General features: G+C 41.9%; 1 protein-coding gene and 2 long non-coding RNA genes across 4 annotated transcripts in view; 2 read left to right on the top strand and 1 right to left on the bottom strand.

The window, feature by feature from the left end:
• The window catches only part of Zranb1 (zinc finger RANBP2-type containing 1), a 57836-nt gene extending 50711 nt beyond the window's left edge, over nucleotides 1-7125 (bottom strand). For both annotated transcript variants that reach the window (XM_021207980.2, XM_021207973.2), the window contains exon 1: nucleotides 6707-7125. The gene's annotated coding sequence lies outside the window, so the exon portion shown is untranslated. The remainder of the gene's footprint in view (nucleotides 1-6706) is intronic.
• The window catches only part of LOC110328566, a 43815-nt gene continuing 29212 nt past the window's right edge, over nucleotides 6892-21494 (top strand). The window contains exon 1 of the long non-coding RNA XR_002380866.1: nucleotides 6892-7260. This is a non-coding gene — a long non-coding RNA (uncharacterized LOC110328566). The remainder of the gene's footprint in view (nucleotides 7261-21494) is intronic.
• On the top strand, nucleotides 7262-13264 carry LOC115063399. Its single transcript, XR_003843269.1, has 3 exons — nucleotides 7262-7370; nucleotides 10428-10521; nucleotides 13053-13264. It is a non-coding gene; the product is annotated as an uncharacterized LOC115063399 (long non-coding RNA).

Here is a 21494-nt window from a genome sequence, read left to right as displayed (position 1 = left end):
AAGGCTATAGGTGTAGCTCAGTGATAGACCACTTACCTAGTATGTACAAGTCCATGAATATTCTTCATAAGAAGTTGGGATGGTTTATTAGATCCTTAAACTATTCTAGACTGAGAATTAAAGATTGGATGGTTAAAAAAAAAAAAACAACAGAATGAAGTATCTTGGAGACTAACAACACGATCCTACTGAAAAATCATGGTCCAGGGACTTACATTGGTCTATAAACTGTTTACAGGATTGTAAAAAAATTCATAGTAAATGTTTAAGAGTGATAGCATATGCCTAACAAAGCCAGCACTCAGAAAGCTAAAGTAGGAGGACCACTATCCACAGGTTCTAGGTCAGCCTGCACATATGCACCAAGCCAGTCTGGAATACACAATAAGAATCTATCTTATAAAGAAAAACAATCTATTCTACAACTTATAGGTATGGTTTAAAAAGTGAGAGATAGGGCTGGAGAGATGGCTCAGAGGTTAAGAGCACTGACTGTTCTTCCAGAAGTCCTGAGTTCAATTCCCAGCAACCACATGGTGGCTCACAACCATCTGTAACAGGGATCCAATACCTTGTTCTGGTGTGCCTGAAGACAGCTATAATAAAATAAGTAAATCTTTAAAAAAACAAAAATAAGTAAATAAAAAGTGAGAAATACAACAAAATACAAACCAAACTTCCCTAAACTTCCACAGATGAGTATACCTCACAAAAATAAAGTAGTGAAAGCCGGGCGTGGTGGCGCGCACCTTTAATCCCAGCACTTGGGAGGCAGAGGCATGCGAATTTCTGAGTTCGAGGCCAGCCTGGTCTACAAAGTGAGTTCCAGGACAGCCAGGGCTACACAGAGAAACCCTGTCTCGAAAAACCAAAATAAATAAATAAATAAAGTAGTGAAATGCTGCCTTCTCACCAGCTCAGTATTACTGAACTAAGACATAGTTTAATTGGTAGAGGGTTCACCTAGCATGAACAAGGCCATGGGTTACCTTGGGCATGATGGCACACGCCTATATTTCAAGCACTGGGAAAGTATAGACAGAGGAGGTCAGAAATCCATGGTTTAGAGCAGCCTGTGCTATACGAGAACCAGAACCAGAAGGAGGAGGAGGGAGGAGGGAGGAGGGAGGAGGGAGAGGAGGAGGAGGAGGAAGAGGAGGAGGAGGAGGAGGAGGAAAAAGAAAAGTGTATATAGAAGCACAAATCTACAAAATACATTGAGCTAGACATAGTATACAAAACTTTAATCCCACACAAGTCAGGAGGCAGAGGCAGAAAGATCTCTGTGAGATCAAGGCCATACCAAGTTCTGGGCCTGCAATGAGCCAGAGTGAGAGCCTGTCAAAAAAGTAAAAAAAAGAAAAAGGAAAAAGCTGGGCTTGGTAGTACAAGCCTTAATCCCAGCACCAAGGAGGCAGCAGCAGGCAGATCTCTCTGTAAATACAAGCCAGCCTGGTCTACAGAGTGAATGGCAGGAGAACCAGGGCTACACCGAGAAACTCTGCCTTGAAAAGCTGATTAGGCAGGATGGATGGATGGACAGATGGAGTTATATATCTAAGTGAGATAAAGCTGATTCAATATCCCAAAATAATTGGAACAAAAATTAATGGAACCTATCAAGTCAATGGACTAAAGAAGAAAAAGTGCATATTCCTATCAAGCTATATAGAATAGCACTAAAAATTCAGTGACAGAAGTCATTTTAGTATATACCAATAACCCCAGCATTAAGAGGCTAAAGCAAAAGGACTGTGTTTAAAGCCAGCCTAAACTATACATAAAGACTTTTTCTCAGAAGAAAAACAAAGAGCCTGCATAGAGAACTTAACTTGCTAAAGAACATCTTGAAAAAAAACCTATACTAGCATCACACTTAATAGTGAAAATACTATGATCAGTATTAAGCAAGACAATTATCTTCCATAATACTTAGCTAAGTGCATTATGGTCTGTTTCTAATATTCAACAATGAAAATTTATTTGTCTTCAAACAGTATCTGTATATGGCAGCTACTCATTAATAAGTCAATAACAATTCAATATTCCAGGTATCAAAGGAGAACATTCCCCAGAAAAATAAAAAGTAGTTCTAGAACTGCAGTCGCTTCCCTATTTAAAAATAAACCTTACACTAAGTATAGGGACACACAGCTATAATCCCAGCATCAAGAGGCTAAGACAAGAGGAATTACAAATTCAAAGCTAGTATGGGCTACAGAAGGAAAGCCTCAAAAAGAAATCGGGGGAGGATGGGTATGGTTTAATTCAGAGCTAGAATGCTTACCTAACAAGCACAAGGCCCTAAATTTGATACACAGCACCATAAAAATATGACAGACAGACAGATAGATAAGCTTTAGCTTCATTAAATACAAAGAGAAATAAAAGAAGGTTCATTATATGTCTTAAACAAGAAAGCAAAGAACTGAAATGGTTTATTTAAAAAAAAAAAATCACAGCAATTATACTGTCTTCTGAATTTCAATTGCAAATGTGTTGTTGCAGCATAATATTTATAAGGACTTTTTCCTTCATCTACACAACAGGGATTTTGCCATACGTCTAAAAAATGCTGTCCTAAAATAATCAACTTATACTTGAGAATAATTAGACTTAAAGTTCAGTAAATTTCAACATACAGTAGTGGCAGAACCCACTACTTGAATGAACATCCATATTCAAAAAATTAGGCTGGAAACCTTAATTCATCTAGTATTTTGTAGTTTAGCGCTTAAATTTATGTTTATAGTCAGTTTGAGTTAAAATTTATAAATGATATGAAGTAAGGGTTCCAACTTAATTATTAATAGGATAAACTGATCTAGGTTTCTTCTCATTACTGGTATTGGTATATGAAAGTGCTTTTTACAAATTCAAGTAGCCTAGTAAAAACACCCAGCATTTCAGGAAGTTTATTAAAGGTTAGTTTTAGCTCTAGGTATACTGGAAAGATTTATGAATCTTAAAAAAAAAAAAAAAAAGTTCTTATATAAACAACTTTTGGGGACTAGATGGCTCAGGAATTAAGAGCACTGGTTGCTCTTCCAGAAGACCAAGGTTCAATTCCCAGCACCCGAATGGCATCTCACAACTGTTTGTAACTCAGATCTCAAGGGATCCAACATGCAGGTGGCGTACAGACACACATAGGCAGAATGCCCATTCCCATAAAACAAAGGTTAAAAGGTATATCTAAAAAAAACTATTTTATAAAAATTAGACAATTTTGGGCTGGAAAGCTGGCTCAGCATTTAAAAACAGTGGCTGTTCTTCAAGAGGATCAGAACCCCCATGGTATCTGACAAGTTTCTGCACCTCCAGTCCCAGAGTATATGACACTCTCTTTTGGCTTCCAAGGGTACTACATGCATGTGGTAAACACTCAAGCATGCAGGCAAAACACCCATACACACAAAATATTTTGAAGGGAAAAATATTTTGACAAACTATAAAAGGGTGAGTTTTCACAGAAGGCAGAGACATTATCAGGAGAATTTACTGCCAAGAAACTTACTCATACTTCTAACAGAAACACACACACCTATTTTCCAAATGCCTAAGTATCCACATCCCTACTACATAACTACATGTATTATCTTTGGTACATAATACTCTAGGCCACTTTTATGTTTTCTTCCAACCACACCAACAGGTAGCAACAAAATCATACTCCCCTACCTCATCTGCCTTTTGATCAATTGTACAATCCATCAGCATCTGAGGTTAGAAATCCAAATAGGTTACAGACTGACTATTCCTCCTTCCCATGATGATAAATGTCATCTGCATACAAATACAAAATAGCTACCTTTCATGTCACTAGTACCAAATCCAAAGCCAAGTAACTATCTTAGACTCAGTGAACAAAACCAGAGATTTTCATTTGAATAATACAGCACAAGCAATGGAAAAATGCCAATACCATGTATTAGTAAAAAACAGTGCTAACAAATGTAAACAAACTGACCAAGTATTTTTTATGGTATGACCATAGTTTCAAATATTTTCTCTCATAAATCATCAAAAATCCCAGAAACTTCAATAGTAGAAAGCATACGAATTGTATATCCTGAAATACCTCTGTATCCAGAAATACTTTGTCAGACTATATTTTCAGAGCCAACTATACTGTCTCCATAGATACAAACTCATTTCTCAAAGCCTTAAAAAAAATTGAACACCAAATCTCGGGAGTCTTAAAAATATAGTTGGGAAACAGACGTCATAAAAAGAAATCTACACTACCATAGACTAACAACAACAACAACAACAAAAAGGGTGGAAAGTCTCATACAAAGGAGCAAACAGGTTCCTCCAGGGTAAGTTCTCAAAGGGGTTCTTAGGAGATAGCACTTAACTTGATGTACAGTAAGAAAGGGTAAAATAAAGGCCAAGCGGAGGGACTTCACAGAACAACTTAAGTTTAGCCAGACTGAGCTTCACATAGGGAAGAAGAAAGAATTAAGATTAAAGAATATATTGAGACCAAACTACTGAGAAATTTAAACACCAAAAGGAGTTTGAATTTTTTTTTTTTCATTTCTATAGGTTTATTTATTGTGGTAAGAAGTGAATGTGTTGGGTACTTTGTTTTTTGGTTCTGTAGGGGTTTTTTGTTTTTATTTTTGTCTTGTTTTGTTTTGATCAGGTTTCCTCTGTGTATCCCTAGCTGTCCTGGAACTTACTCTGTAAACCACAATGGCCTTGAACTCAGAGATCCAGCTGCTTTGGTCTCCAGAGTGCTTAGAATAAGGGCATGCACCACCACTGCACCTCAGAGGTGTGAGTGTATTTAAATACAGAAAATATACCCAAGGTATAAGGGGGACATGAAAATTCCAAATAAACCACCACAAACTGGAAGAAAAAATGTTCAAACATAAAGGCATTTCTAGGGAAGAGAGGTAAGCAATGCTCAAATAAAACCAAACCAAGTTATATAAAAAGTTAGCATCCTACTTTTGCAACTACATTTAAGTTTTAACTGATTTTATAAACGCAATATAAATAAAACTACATGTAATGGCTCTCACTGTATCAATTTACCTCAAACACTGTACATCTGAATTAATGTTCATACTCAGACTTACTTTAATTAATTAATTAATTAATTATGATTTTGGGGAAAAAGGTTTTCTCAGTGTAACCCTGTCATGGAACTCACACTGTAGACCAGTATGGCCTAGAACTCAGAGACCCACCTGCCTCTGCCNCCTGAGTGCTAGGGTTAAAGGCATTCACCATTCACCACCTTGCCTGGCTTAATCCTCAGACCTTAAAAGTGATATGCCACAATCCGTATCAGTACACAGTTATGGATCAAGGCCATCATTAGTTTAAACTATATTACCATGAGTTGTAAGTTCTTCATACAACCTCAAGCACATTTCAAGAGTAAGTAAATGGGTGCCCCAATGCTCAACAGCACTAATAAAAGGTTGTTAAAACAGCAACCAGAGAAACCTCCCATGGCGTTCAAATAACATCCTCCCCCCCAAAAAGTATGATGTCTCATTACTGTCCTACCTTTTAACCCCTCACAAACCCCCAAAATGAAAAAGTTACAAAAATTTAAGAGCCCCCAAATCAAGAGAGCTGGCTTCTAAATATACTTTCGAAATACCTCATTTAATTAAAATAACATTTAACAGGATCCGGCTTTACTTTTCCCCAAGCATAGTTCAGTCGACTTTCTAATAGCCTCTGTCACAAAGATCCTCGGGTCTCCCCTGTCTTCTCTATATACGCCAAGTCACCCATTTTTGATCAACAGAGGTACCATGCATGTAGCAAAAGTTGTAGGGAGTCAACTGAAAGAGACTGCGGGGTACAGGAGCCACACATTATATAACACTTCCAACACGTTTATTAACACCATCACAGGTCAACTATACAGAGAGACCAAACATTGCAAGCAGTGGAAGGGACTTATAACAGTGACTTAGGGGGTAACCGAAAGGGGAAATCGAGGGGTTGAGATACAAAATTCTAAGCAAGGTGGTTTCAAAACCAGTGTCTCCAAGATAATGGGCTGGTTCAAACTTCCTGCTTAACCTAAACTGCCTCTCCCCGGCGCTAACAGCAAGTATTACAGCTCTTTTGTCTGTGCAATGACCAGCCAAATTAGAGCAGAAAAACAAAACAGAACAACAACAAATCCCCACAAGATGGGTGCACAGAGCGATCGTTACCGGGAGCGGAGTTCCAGCTGCCCATGGCCACCAGACATCAACTCTCACCCTGATTTGCTTTAGGCAACAACGGGAGGCCACCGTATAAGGGGAGAGAAAAGTGGACAAGGGACCAAAACACAAGTTTGGGGACCAGCACCAACTTAGAGCGACGAATCCGGGTGTTTACGGCCTACTGAGAAGTGGGAATAAGACCCACACACTCGGACTCGGGAGGAATCCCAGTTGCCGGAATGAGGCGGGCAGAAGGGCAGCGCCAGCCGCTGACGAAGGCGGCCAACTGAGGTCGGTAAACAAGCCGGGCGGGCCACTCTCCCTCATCCCCCGGGTTGTCCCCGCGCTGGGAAGCCCAAGATGGACGCGCGGCCGCGGACAACCCCGGGCCTGCGATGCGCTATCCCGCAACGCTGCCGCCCGGGGACTCGGCAGCCTGCTCCCCGCGACGCCCCGTCAGGCCGCGGTCGACCCGCGAGGGGCCTGCGGCGCGGCGCCCCCAACCCAGGCCTGGTTACCTGGCGGCCGCGGATCCTCCTCCTCCTCCCCGTCTGACGCGCGGCGCCCGGCGGCCGCGGCGGCGGCGGCGGCGGCGGCGGCGACTCCCGCACGGCCAGCGGCGACGAGCCGAGCCCGGCCCCTCTCCGCCTCCCTCGGCGCCGCCGCCCACCCCGCTGCTGCCGCCTCCGCCCTCCCGCCTCAGTCAGGACATGTTCTCCGCGGGCCCGCGCGCGGCTCCCAGCGGCCCGAGGGGCGGAGAGGCGGCGCGGAGGCGGGGGCCGAGGCTCGGGGACAGGGGCGGAGCGGTCTGGGGACAGCCTCGGGCGCAGAGGACTCCGAATGGCGGCGGTCAGGACCCTAGAGCTAAATAAACCCCGCGGCGGCCGCACAACGTCAGGAACTGGACCTCGCTGCTCACCGTCCTGTGATTGGTCCCGAGGCCTCAGGAGGCGCAGCCAATAGGCGACCGCCTCTTTCCCCGCGCAGGAGGCGGGCCGCGGCCGTGACGTCAGCAGCGTGCGTCCTGATTGTGAGGCTACGGCGCGCGCGGTCCCGCGACGCGTCCTCCCGGGTAGCGAATGTCTTCAAGTCTAAGTGCGGGATGCGCTTGGAAGGTGCGAGCCGCCTACCCGGGCTGCCGGCCGCTCTTTGCTGCAGAGTCGCCAGGGCTTTGAATCAAGCGTGAGTCTTGCGTCTCAGAAGTTAACTGTTTGCTAACTGGGAGACTGCTTGGCGGTTCCTTCGGCGGTTTAAAACAGTTTTTTAAAATTTCAATAATTTGACCCAAGCTGTCATTCTAGGGCTCAGGCTGGCCTGGAACTCTTAAACGATTTTCCTGCCTCAGCCTCGCCAAGAGCGCTGAGATTACAAGCCTTGCTTACTTGGCATTGCATTTTGTTTTCAGACGAGGTTCTCGTGTAGCCCGGTTTATTTCTAACCCCTCTAAATAGCTGAGACTGGCCCCGAACTCTTAAACCTCCTGCCTCAGCCTCTGGAGTCTACCCTTAGCTTCACCTAGCCCTACTTCTACCTTTCTCAAAATGTAAATTGCTTTAAAAGTAGTGTGTTAAAGGCCGTAGAAATAGTTCAGTGGGTAAAGTTGCCAAGCCTGACAGCCTTTGTTCTATTCCCAGTAACCTACAGAGTGGAAGCAGACTAACTCCCAGTTGTTCTCCGAGCTACACACAAAATAAATAAATGTAATTTTAAAAACTAATAGTAATATGAGGGCTGGAGAAACGGCCAGCGTGTAAGAGCACTTTCTGCAGAGAACCGGAGTTCAGTCCCCAGCAGCCACTTCAGTGGAGGACAATCACCTGTATGTAACTCCAGCTCCAGGGGGTTCAGTGCCCTCTTGTGGCCTCTACCAGCACCCACACTCACTTGCACAAACACACATAATTAAAAATAAAAAATTTTAATTAGTATCTTGAAGGAAAATGAACAGCAATCTGGGAGGGCATTTAGTAGTTGTGTCAGATACCTCAGATCCAAAAAAATGACCATGTTACTTGAAGTTTGATGTTTCCAAACTTGAGTGGGAATTCACTTTGTGAAGCTGTCTTTGATGTCTTGAGTTATTTGCATAAAATGGTATGAGACAGCTGTACCATGGCCATCAAAGGACAATACTTTGTACAACTTCCCCTCACCAACATCTTTCACAACCAGTGGGGTGCTTCCTCTCCATAGCCATTGCTATGGGGTAGAGGCCTTTAGCAACCCCCACCTGGTCCGAGAACTTATCTATAAATTAAGTTTAAATGGAAACAACAACACAAAACAACACATTCTCAAGGATATAATTAATTAATTTATAGGTAGGATCCCACATTACTTTATTATATAAAAACAGTAGTTTTGGAAATACTTTCTTTAAGCACTTCCTCTTCCTGAATCAAAGCTTTATAGCAGGTTGCCTCCAAATAAACACCAATCACAAAATAAGATGTCCAAGTTGTACTTTATTTTAGTCAGAAAAGGGATATGATTTAGAGGAAGCTTTTAAATTTGATTTAGTAAATGTCTTGTAAAAAAAAAAAAATCTGTGCACCAAGAAATAAACACACAAAGATAAGGAAGGACCACCTTAGTGGTAAAAATGATAGCACAGAAAGAGGCTAAGTCAAAATAACCACAATTCCACAATTACAAATTGGGATTGCTAAGTAAATTAAAGTGAAATCAACTTATAATTGAAAAGGAGAACAAAGTCAAAAAAAAAAAAAACTGCATTGAAGACAAAAAGACTCTTGAGAGGCATCTAGTAGTTCTCAGACCTGAGGTGATGGATCAGTATATAAAGTGCTTTGAGTTCAGTCCCCTGGATCCATGTAAGAAAGCCAGGTTCATGCTTATAAAGTCAGTGCCAAAGGAGAAGACAAGAGAAACCCTGGGCTCCACAGCCAGCCAGTTAAGTCTAGCTCCAGACAAGTGAGAGATACTGTCTTAAAACACAAACATGGATGTTCCTGAAGAATGATACCCAAGGTATCGTTTGCCCTTTTGTCCCCAAGCCTAAATACACACATGGGAACATATACAAAAATAGAATGTATTAGTTTTCAACCATGGCAACACATTAGAATCACTAGTATGGCCTTTTAAACATGGGCTCCACCTGTAGATAAATTTTAAACACCCTTCAGCTACTCTGAAGTGCAGTCAGGTTTGAAAACTACTGATGGAGTCCTACCTCCAAAGTCTGCACATGGGGACAGATACCTAGAAATATTAAGTGATTTAACATGCTAACTAATAGAACAACTGACTTGGTCATAGATAAGAAACTAGTTTAGAGGCCTGAGAGTTCTCCCTGGTGGTAAACATGCCACAAACCTGATGTCCTAAATTTGGTTCCTGAGATTCACATGGTGAAAGAAGAAAACCAAATCCAGTGGGCTGCTCACTTCCAGGCACACACATTTAAAGAATAAAGTATTTGAAGGCATCAACTGTAAGTTTTTAGTATTTTTCTTAGAACCACCATGGTCATGTATAGGGGCTATATCATATGTTCTACCTTTTCTGTTAGGTTTTTACTGAGCTATCTGTGGAAAACAATCCCATCATGTTTTTCTGGTTTGCCATTTTAGAGCTTCTGTTTAGTTCTTTAATAGTGGAAAGCAAGGATTGGAGAAGTGGCTCCTAAGAGGACTGGACTCCAGTTCCCAGCATCCATGTTAGATAGCTCATAACCACCTGTCACTCCAGTTCCAGAGGATCCTATGCCTTCTGGATTCCAGGAGTACCTGCACTCATGCACATGCCCACACACATATACACATACTTAGAAATTGTGTGTGTGTGTGTGTGTGTGTGTGTGTGTGTGCAGAGAGAGAGAGAGAATGAGAATGAGACTCTGACTCTCTGGGTATCACTGACTGAACCAGAATTGCTATTTAGACCAGGCTGGCCTCTTAACTCACAGGAGGCTGCTTGCCTTTGCCTCCCAGGTGCTAGGATTAAAGGCATGCACCACCATGCCCAACTTAAAATATATTTTTTAATAGCCACAAAAAGGGTTTTGCATGATAAGGTGCCATATGAGAACTACCTTCCTAGAATGTCTGTGGTACATAGCTATAGAAATGGGGACAGAAAACGATTGAGAGACACAGAGCTAAAACCCAGGTATCCAGCAGGAGTGGAAAGAAGGGGCAGAAGTGGAATGCAGTGGGTGATGAGACTCACTAGAGGAAGCCTTTGTTTAGAACCTTTCTATTTATGGTTTGCCAGGACCTGAATCTGGGGCAACAGAAAGAATCAAAATCAAAGGACTGCATGACTGTGCTATGAAGAACATTGGAACTCCTGGGTAGAACTAGATAAGGTGAGGTCAGTTGTGTATAGATCCAGGATTCAGAAGAGTGCAGCAGGGCCTTGTTAGGAGCAAGGAATTAGACCGACCCTGGACACAAAACAGCATAGGTGTCTTGTCTGTAGAGTAGTTACTGTAGAATTTCCAGAGTAGGAAAGGAAGAAAAGAAGAAAAGAAAGGTGGACATTGCAAAATGTGCAACATTCTTGAAGGTGCAGGTGTAGTGAGCCTCGAGGACATTATTCCCAAATAGTATTGGAGTATGCAGATTTTAAAACTCAGAACCAAGAAAGGGTCAGTGTATTTGACAAACAGCTTCACTGACCTTATAGAGAACAGTTCTTAGTAGGATGATGGGGAAGGATGCCAAGTTTCAAAAGCTGAAACCGTGTGTGGGTTTTGAAGCAGTGATTACAGACTACCAATCCAGGCACTTTGACCATGAGAGGATGGCAGGAAATAGAGGAACAGCCACAGTGAAGGATGAGGCCCAGGAAAAGGTTTTGTTTTTAGTATATCTGAGCACTTTTGCAAACAAAGAAGACAAGGTAGAGGGAAGTGAAATTCAGAGCAGTCTTTTGTTGCATGTTGGCACTTATAACAAAGGACACTGCTTTTTGGGAAACTAGTACTTTCCTGTGGCCTTCCTGGATGCCAGCCACAAACTGCATGGAAAACAAAATCTCCTGTGAGCAGACAAAATATACTTGTGAAGCATCAGACATAGCTCATCTGGGCCTAAAGGCATGACTCAGTGGACAATAAAAGCACTTGCCACACAAAGCTTTTCGGCCTGGGTTCACATCCCCAGAACCTATTTAATGATGGGTGTTCTGTCTCACATCTGTAATCCCAGGGCTTTTCAGACAAGATAGGAGGAAGAGATGGACAGGCATCCTGTGGTAGGGGGAAGAGGAAACCCTAGAGGACTGAGAGAAAGAACAAGAAACAGCCATATGGGCTGGCCTGTGTCTACCCCAGGTATACATGCTAGCTGGCATGTACTCTTGTGCATAAAGACTAACCATATGTCTCCTCTGGAGTCCCCTGTTTTCTCTCTTCCTTTCATTCTAGCCATCACTGTTTAGTAGTTTAAAACACCCAATCACAGAGTATGGAGCTATATAGAAAGAGAACAAACATTCTTAAATGTGTACAAATCCCAGTCTTAGGATAGTAGGAGGACCAGCCCATTACTGGTCTAATATCATATACTCTGTGCCTTATTGCATGGATCTAATAAAACAGCTTCCCAGCACACAGCTTGGATGTTTCTTCCCTGGGTTTCCTACAGCAATAGGAACAAAGCACCATGTGGTTAGACTAAAGTGTGCCTAATAACTCTCTGGCCACGTGTCCATATAAGCTAGACTCACTGAGTTGTGAGAGAATTGTTGCTATTTTATTGATTCTTTTTAAGTGAGTACAGCTCAGTAGATGATCTCTTGTCAACTGTGCATGGAAACCTGAGACTGATGGTCCGTCCATAATACCCAAAGAGGAAGAGGACAGGGAGAAACAATAAGACATGCCAGGGTCTAAAATAAATTCACTGTGTTATCATCTGAACCTAGAGCTGAGAGTGGCACAAGCATGAACTTTGGAATCAAACAATCCTGAGTTCAGTTATACTCTTCTGCATCTGGTGCCCTGCTCTCTGAGTCCCATTTTTTTCAACAGAAAAGCACAAAGTACAGCCAGGCAGTGAGGTGCACACCTTTAATCCCAGCATTTGGAAAGCAGAGGCAGGTGAATCTGTGAACTTCCAGCCATCCTGGACTATACAGTAAATTCTAGGATAGATAACTAGAGCTACATAGAGAAATGCTGTCTGACTCAAAAACGGAAAGAAAAACAAGCAAACAAGAAAAAGAAAGAAAGAAGAAAGAAAGAGAGAGGGGGGGAGGAAGGAAGGAAATCACAAAGTACAATTTTCCTGGCAGTTACTGAGGACCCAGCAAGGTAAGAGACAGGAAATTATTGGAGTCTTCACAAGCACTTGATTTGCTTTCTGTTTTGTTTAATCAGACAGTGGTTTTTGGAGAATGAATCTATACCAGACACTGTATCAAGAACTGCCAATGTAGAGACAAATAAGGCTGTCTGTGTCCAAGCTAATGGAGGGGGATGGTAACTAACCCAAGGGTCTTTATCCTCTCTGGCAGACCCTGAACTTGGATGGGAAGAAAAATACATATTGATTATTAACCAAGATGTAGCATATGCATCACTTATTAGCACAATCAGCAATTGCAATAGCTTTAGCAGACCTATGCTTAGCACCAGAAGCATAGATTCTGTCTCCAGTTACCTTATGGTTGTGTCCATCTCAAAATAGGATTTATATTCACAGCTTCAAAGCCATGGTAGCCAAATGTTCTGTCATTGAGTCTGGTCATTTAATATATCATTGAAGCATATGAATGAATAATACAAGCTTTAAAAATATTTGATAATTAGAATTTTAATTTAGTCAGTTTCCTTGTAATGTCATTCATTTTGTGCTTTACAAAATTTATTCTTCTTCATCATCATCATCCCAGGAGGTAGTAAGATGGCTCAACAAAGGCACCTATCACCAAGACTGATTAACCTGAGTTCAGTCATCAGCACCCAAATGGTGGAAGAAAAGAATCGGCTCCTGTAAGATGTCCTCTGATCCTGACCTCCACATTTTTGCCAAATTATATGTTCATATTTGCTTGCTATCTCTCAATCAATAAATAAATGGCATATTTTTCAATTAAAAAAATAAAAAGTAATTCTGGCTTGTGTGGTGGTGCATGTATTTAATCCCAGAACTTGGGAGGCAGAGGCATATGGATCTCTATAAGTTCAAGGCCATCCTGATCTGCATTGCGAGTTCCAGGCAAGGATGTTTTGTGAGACTACCCCCCCCATCTCAAAAAGAATAATAAGTAAAACACTTGCCACACAAGCATGAGGACCTGAGTTCAGATCCTTAGAACTCCTATAAATGCTGGATGAGTGTGGTGGCCCATTCCAGGATTCAAAAGGTGGAGAAGGCATTTCCAGATCAAGCCAGCTAACCAGAATTTTCAAGCTCTTCGTTCTAAAGTGTAGAACAACCAAGGAAGGCACCTCCACACGTCTGTAAGTATATCTGCATAGATATGTATACTGACATACATGCAAACATTCATACATGTACACACAAACCACATATTTGAGTAAAAGGATAGCCACATACTTAGGGAAAAGAAACCATAGGTCAAAACCTGGGCTTAGCAGTATATGCCTAAAATCCCAGTACTAAATAGGTGGAGACAGGAAGATCAGGGGTTCAAGGCAATATTTGCTTGATTGTTTTTAATAAACCACTTTTCTCACTATTGACAAGTCGCTATCTCTATCATCCCAAGCACATATTCATGCTTACACACATGTACACGTACTAAGAATACATAAATATATGTATACCTGCACTCATATGTACAAATAGTATATAAAGGCATAAATTCATACATAAGAATAAAATTACAGAGGCTGGGCGTGGTGGTACACGCCTTTAATCCCAGCACTCAGGAGGCAGAGGCAGGCAGATTTCTGAGTTTGAGGCCAGCCTGGTCTACAGAGTGAGTTCCAGGACAACCAGGACTACACAGAGAAACCCTGTCTCAAAAAACAAAAACAGAAACAGAAAAAAGAAAAAGAAAGAAAGAAAGGAAAGGAAAGAATGTGTGGCTATTTGTCGGTCCTTTCAGTCACTGTAGAAACAATGCAGGCTAAAGCTGTTTCAAAGTATTTGAGACTATCATGATGTCACTCCAATGTTTCTTTTTTATTATTATTATTATATGTAAGTACACTGTAGCTATCTTCAGACACTTCAGAAGAGGGAGTCAGAGCTTGTTACAGATGGTTGTGAGCCACCATGTGGTTGCTAGGATTTGAACTCCAGACCTGGACCTTCGGAAGAGCAGTCGGGTGCTCTTACCCACTGAGCCATCTCTCCAGCCCATCCAATGTTTCTTGTTAACTAAAATCATTCATGTTATTTCATTTGCTTCAGAAACAATATGCCCTTTAATCCCAGCACTCGGGAGGCAGAGGCAGGCGGATTTCTGAGTTCGAGTCCAGCCTGGTCTACAAAGAGAGTTCCGGGACAGCCAGAGCTATACAGAGAAACCCTGTCTTGAAAAACCAAAAAAAAAAAAAAAAAAGGAAAAAAAGAAAAAGAAAAAAGAAAAGAAAAGAAATAATATGCACATTCAAACAGTGGACCAAAGAGAAGAGCCCACTTTGCATCCTCAGGGTTAATATGGAACCATGAAAAGCAGCATTTTGTGACCTTTGATATAGCAGATTTATAATGGCTATAAACATTTGTTAAATGTACCTTTCTGCCCAGCACAGATTCACTCAGTTGTTCCACATAAGAAATAAAGCATGAATTGTTCTATAGTGAACTCCAGCCTGCTAGCCTTTACACATTTAGAATGTACTGCTGATGAACTTCCCCCTTGTTTAGATGGTTTTGATAATTACTGGTATGTCCTGGATATTTAAAATGTTACAGGGTGTATACAGGTATTAAAAATAAAATATTGAATAAGCATATGAACTTAATTTATTTCTGAAACAAGATGTAACTATGTTGCTTTGATGGCCTCACTAGTACCATGTAGTTCAGGCTAGCCTCAAACTCCCACTCAATAACTTGTTTGTGGATGTATCTGCACATGTGCATATTTGCCCAGTGCATTTATCTATGTACACTGTGAAAAGACCAGAAGAGGAGAGTATCAGGTATCTTCTATCACATTCCACTGTTCCTCTAAGGGAAGAAAGACAATAGAAAACAAAAACCAGACAAGTGCTCAGGAAGAGCCAATAAGAAGGCAAACTCCTGAGAACTATGGTCCAGTTACTTGGAGAATAACATTTATGCACATCCTTTGAGGACATAATCCCTGTTCCCTGACACAGCAGGCTGCAGGGACAGCCTTCTGTTGTTTGGCAGATTTTGAGGTCAAATCAAATCTGTACTATGTAATCAGCTTAGTGAGGAATGAACTAAGAACTTACATGTGCCTGCTGTCTGCAGTCCTGATACATGGAGTGGATTCCACCTCCACATGTCATTGTTGCTGGAAAATATGTGCCTGGTAAATTATATTCCGTGCATAAAATGGAAATAGCCACATGAACAAGTCTTTAAAATTGTGGTATATTCATGATAAAAGTCATTCCCTGGCTTAAAATTTGGTTTGAACATAAAATTTCATATACAAAGTAAGTATGCTATTCACAATAACTTCCCAGGTTATCAAAACTAACCCAGATAATCCCTGTGCACAGATTACTGCTCTTTCTGTCCCCTGTGGAAAGAGATTTGGAATTTTGTTTCCATTTAAAAATAAACAAGCTGCGGGGTAGTGGTGGAGCATGTCTTTAATCCCAGCATTTAGGAGGTAGAGGCAAGCAAATTTCTGAGTTTGAGGCCAGCCTGTTCCACAAAGTGAGTTCCAGGACAGCCAGGACTACACATAGAAACCTTGTCTTGAAAAAACAAAAACAAAAAAATAAAAATAAACAAACAAATAAACAAGCTAAAGTTGAAAAATAGACAAAAAAGATAGGGAATCCCTTTCATCACAAAAGCTGTTGGATATAAACCTTGCTACATCATGTTTCATGTGTAGATATGTACAAGAAAAGTTCCAGAAGACGACAAAAAAAAATCTCTTATGTAATGTGGCTTCATAATTCCAACATGCCAAAAGAATTTCAAAAATTGATGTCTGACTTTTGCTTAGTAAAAATGACTGATGGGAAAGTGATGCTGGAGAGATGGCTCAGCGAGTTCAATTCCCAGCAACCTCATGGTGGTTCCCAGTCATCTGTTAACTCCAATTCCATGGGAACCTATGTTGCCTTCTAGCCTTTGTAGGCACTGAACACAAGTGGTGCACAGACATGCATGCAAGGCATACATATAAAATAAAAATAGATAAATCCTTAAACAAAAAAACATTGGTGGGGTTGGGTAGGTAGCACAGCATAGAAGTTTGCCACATAAGCACAAAGACCAGAATTCGAATCCTGAGATCCCACGTGAGTGTCAGCAGGCATGGTACCTCACTTGTAATTCCAGGACAAACTGGCAACAAGGACTAGCCAAAACAAGTTCTGGGTTTATCAAGAGACCCTGCACAATATGTAAGGTAGAAAGCGATCAAAAAAGAGACACAGCCAGGTAGTGGTGGCATACACCTTTAATCCCAGTGTTTGGGTGGCAGAGGCAGGTGGATCTCTGTGAGTTCGAGGTCAGCCTGGTCTACAAGTTCCAGAGCAGCCAGGACTGCACAGAGAAACCCTGTCTCAAAACAAAACAAAACAAAAACAAATGAGAGATCAACAGGTGGGGGAGAAATGGCATACAACATCCTCCACATAATTACACACTCATGCAAACGTGCATGCACACACATACAGACACATACAAACACACACATGACTCAGATTGTAAACAACAAGCAGCTGGTAAATAAAATGCAAAACTGTGAAAGCGCTGTGATTTACAGGCAAATGGTTTCTGAGTCCTGATGAAAATGTGAATAGGAAGGACCCATTGGCTTTTCAGTACATCAGCTGTTTAGCCTATGGCTCATGCCACTATAAGTCCCATCTTTCAGGGGCAGTGACTGTACTGGAGTAGTTACTAGAATAAAGCATCACTGGATGATAGGTGCCAACATACACATCTACAGAGTGAAAGGGACAGCATATGGACCTCTCCCGTGCCTCAGACTTCAGGTCACATCACTCTCCCTTCCATGCTCTGCTTCCTGTGTCACTTTTAAGAGCACCTAGACATTTTCTTTAGGAGTTAATTTCATTTACTTTTAACAACCAGGGTTTCTGATCTGTAGAGATGGCTCAGCAGTTAAGAGCAGGTAAGAGCACTTACTGCCCTTCCAGAGAACCTGGGTTTGGGTCACCATATTTAGCATCACAGCTCACAACTACCTATAACTCCAGTACCAGAAGCTCTGACACCCTCTTTTGACTTATGCAGGCTCCTGCATGGACACAGTGCTCATACATACATTCAGGCACACACATACACTCATAAGATACAATGGAAATTGAAAGACTGGTGCTTTATTTCAAACTTTAGTTGATATTCGAAGCCAGGATGAGATGTTCCCAATATCTTATTCTTCCTTTCACTATTATGGCTTATGCAACAAAAAGGCTGTGGTCTGCCACATAAAACTAACTTGTGTTCCTAAGCCAGACAACAAATCAGATGGCCTCTGTTTACTCACTATGGAGCAAGAACAGTATTTTTGTATATTTATTGGGAAGACCAAACAAGAGTGTATGTGTCACTTCCACCTTGTAACCTGACAAAGAAGGTAAAGAAGCAAGATTGAGCTTCAGAAGATCTCATTTAGTTATTCATCAGCCCAAAGTCCCCTTCCAATTCTTCTGCCAACCAACCATTTTCCCCAAGTCTTCTTTTATTATGGTAGACAGAAGGGAATGGGGGGGGGGGAAGAGAGATAGAAATGAACACATTTCCTTCTAGGCACGGTCTATTAACTCCTTGCAAAATGATTGACCCACCATCAAAAGTGTATAAAATTCATCAGTATATGAAACTGATCAAATGCTCTGGAATTTGCCCCTCCCTCCTTAATCAGTATACATATGGAAAAGTCATGTGTAGGATTCTAAGATGCATCCACCTACCAAGGATGGCTAGAGCCCTGAGGGCAAATAGACTTTGAATTTATGAAATCACGAAGACTTATTCTTTTTTACTCAGTAATGAGGCTTTTTTTTTTTTCAAAAAATAGTGGGACTTCTCAAAGCCCATTAGACCCACATTTGAATGTGGGCACAGCCCTTCTTGGAAATGAAGTTGTAAGCCTGCATACACATTAACCTTTATTTTTATCACAGACTGCTGGGAAGCATTGGCATGGCCGTGGTATCTTCATAAGCTACATCAGACTCTAGCAGTTCCATAGCATCCACTTTATCATGAATAAATGAATACATACTTTTTAGAAACTCCCAACTATTCTGGAGGCCCCGAGTGCCTCTGCTCAAGCAAAGTTGTACCACCTCACTCGGGAGGCAGAGGGAAGCAGATCTCTGAAAGTTCAAGGCCAGCCTGGTCTACATAGTGAGTTCCAGGACAGTCAAAGCAATAGAGAGAAATCCTGTCTTGAAAAATGAAAAACAAAAGTTTAAGTACCTTAACCAGGGATCTCTCAAAAGGTCATCAAGTAACTTTTGAAAAACATTTTTCACCTGTATTGTTGAATTGTGTGTATGCACACAAACATTAAGACGTATATTGTGTTAGGTTTAAAATAGACTTTTTGCAGGGCTGTGGAGATGGCTCTGTGGGTAGAAATGCTTGCCATGCAGGTGAAATTTCAATTTTTTTAATCCTATTTTTAATGATGGTTCTTAAACACTTTAACCTCCCTTCTAGCCCACCATCCACCAGAGGTAGTGGAGAAGAAAGGATATGGGGGAAGTGAACCTGTTCTTTGGAGCAGCTCCCATCTGTGTTGTCTGGACATTGACAGTTCAGTTCACAGGTTAGCAGATAGTGGCAGCTCGATCCACTTGCAAACACTTCACAGATACACCAGCAGTCCAGTTTGGTAGAGTTGGTTTAGTAATGACCTAGCAGAGGCAGCCAGGCCTCAGCCTGGCAGTCAGCAGGAGGAACCAACAGGAACATCAGAAGTTCCCAGCTGTGCCTTTCTCAGGGAAGTGAAGATCAGGGAGGACTCAGGAAGACTTGAAACCTACAAGTGTTGTACAACTAGCTGAACCAGCAAGACAAACTCTGCCGTCGTCATTCTGTGGACTCCTATTTATACCCTCCAAACATCAGGTGTCCTCCATGTGTACTCCTCAGCACATGTTTTGCCTCAGCACATGCATCCAATCAGACCAAGTCCACAGAATCCTGACAAATGCAGCTCAACTATGCAATGTAAGGCGAACTAATACATACATACATGTTGTTAGCAAAGAATCCTTCATCATGTGTCCTTTCACCTGTGTCTGCTTCAGTGAAACACTCCTTCCGTGTTTGCTCCAGTAAAACATTATCCAACACAACTGACTCTCTAAAGAACCCTTTATGTTTCCACTTCAATGAGAACCTGAGTTTGGATCTGCAGCACAACACATAAAAGAGCTGGGCATAGGTTGGCAAAATGGTTCAAAGGGTAGAGGTACCTGCTGCCAGTCCTGACAACCAGAGCTCAATCTTCAGGACTTACATGAGGAAAGTAGAGAGCCAACCGTGAAAGTTGTCTCCCACCCCCATACATACACTGTTGCATGTGCGCACAAACACACAAAGCTGGGCATAGGGGTTCATGACTATGACCCCAGTACTAAGAGACAGGAGGATCCCTAGGACTTACTGCCGTTCCTTTCAAATTAATGAGCTTCAGGTTCAGGGAGACACCTGTAAAATCTAAGGGGAAGACTGAGGACAACACACAATGCTGACTCTGGCCTCAACATGTGCCCATGTGCATGCATGCACACATGCATATGTACCCACACACAAGTGGGCATATTTTGCATTTAATGTTCTTTAACTTGAGATGCATTTTACTGTGAGGCTCTTCTTTATTTCTTAATTTCATATACAAGGTTGAATGGTGTCCCCTCAAATTGTATGTCTATCTGCCACCTCACAATGTGAATTTGTAGATGTAATCAGTCAATGTAATATTTACATTTCAATGTTATCCCCTTTCCTGGTTTCTCCTCTGAAAACCCACTATCCCCTCCCCTTTCCCCCTGCTCATCCACCCACCCACCCCTGCTTCCTGGCCCTGGCATTCCCCTTCACTGGGGCATGGAGCCTTCACAGGACCAAGAGCTTCTCCTCCTATTGATGACCAACAAGGCCGTACATATGTAGCTGGAATCATGGGTCTCTCCATGTGTACTCTTTGGTTGGTGGTTTAGTCCCTGGGAGCTCTGGGGGTACTGGTTGGTTCATATTGTTGTTCCTTCTATGGGGCTGCAAACCCCTTCAAGTTCCTTGGGTCCTTTCTCTAGTTCCTCCATTGAGGACCCTGTAATCAGTCCAGTGGTTGGCTGAGAGCATCCACCTCTGTATTTGTCAGGCACTGGTAGAGCCGCTCAGGAAACTGCTATTTCAGGTTCCTGTCAGCAAGCACCTGTTGGCATCCACAATAGTATCTGGGATTGGTGACTGTATATGGAATGGATCCCCAGGTGGGGCAATCTCTGGATAGCCTTTCCTTCAGTGTATGCTCCACACTTTGTCTCTGTAACTCTTCACACAGGTGTTTTGTTCCCCCTTCTATGAAGGGCTGAAGTATCCTCACTTTGGTCTTCCTTCTTCTTGAGCTTCATGTGGTCTATGAATTGTATCTTGGGTATTCCGAGCTTCTAAGCTAATATCCACTTATCAGCAAGTGCATACCATGTGTGTGCTTTTGTGATTAGGTTACCTCACTCAGGATGATATTTTCTGGTTTCATCCATTTGCCTAAGAATTTCATAAATTCATTGTCTTTAATAGCTGAGTAGTACTCCATTGTGTAAATGTACCACATTTTCTTTATCCATTCCTCTGTTGAGGGACATCTGGGTCCTTTCCAGCTTCTGACTATTATAAATAAGGCTGCTATGAACATAGTAGAGCATGTGTCCTTATTACATGTTGGAGTATCTTCTGGGTATATGCCCAGGAGTCGTATTGTTGGGTCCTCAGGTAGTACTATGTCCAATTTTCTGAGGAACCACCAAACTGATTTCCAGAGTGGTTGTACCAGCTTGCAGGCCCACCAGCAATGGAAGAGTGTTCCTCTTTTTCCACATCCTCACCAGCATCTGCTGTCACCTAAGTATTTGATCTTAGCCATTCTGACTGGTATGAGGTGAACTCTCAGGATTGTTTTGATTTTCATTTCCCCGATGACTAAGGATGTTGAACATTT

This window comes from Mus pahari, chromosome 1, assembly GCF_900095145.1.
Source record: "Mus pahari chromosome 1, PAHARI_EIJ_v1.1, whole genome shotgun sequence".
In the NCBI taxonomy this organism is placed as follows: Eukaryota; Metazoa; Chordata; class Mammalia; order Rodentia; family Muridae; genus Mus; species Mus pahari.
Note: the sequence above shows the minus strand (reverse complement) of the source record. Positions and strands in the feature narration are given on the sequence as shown.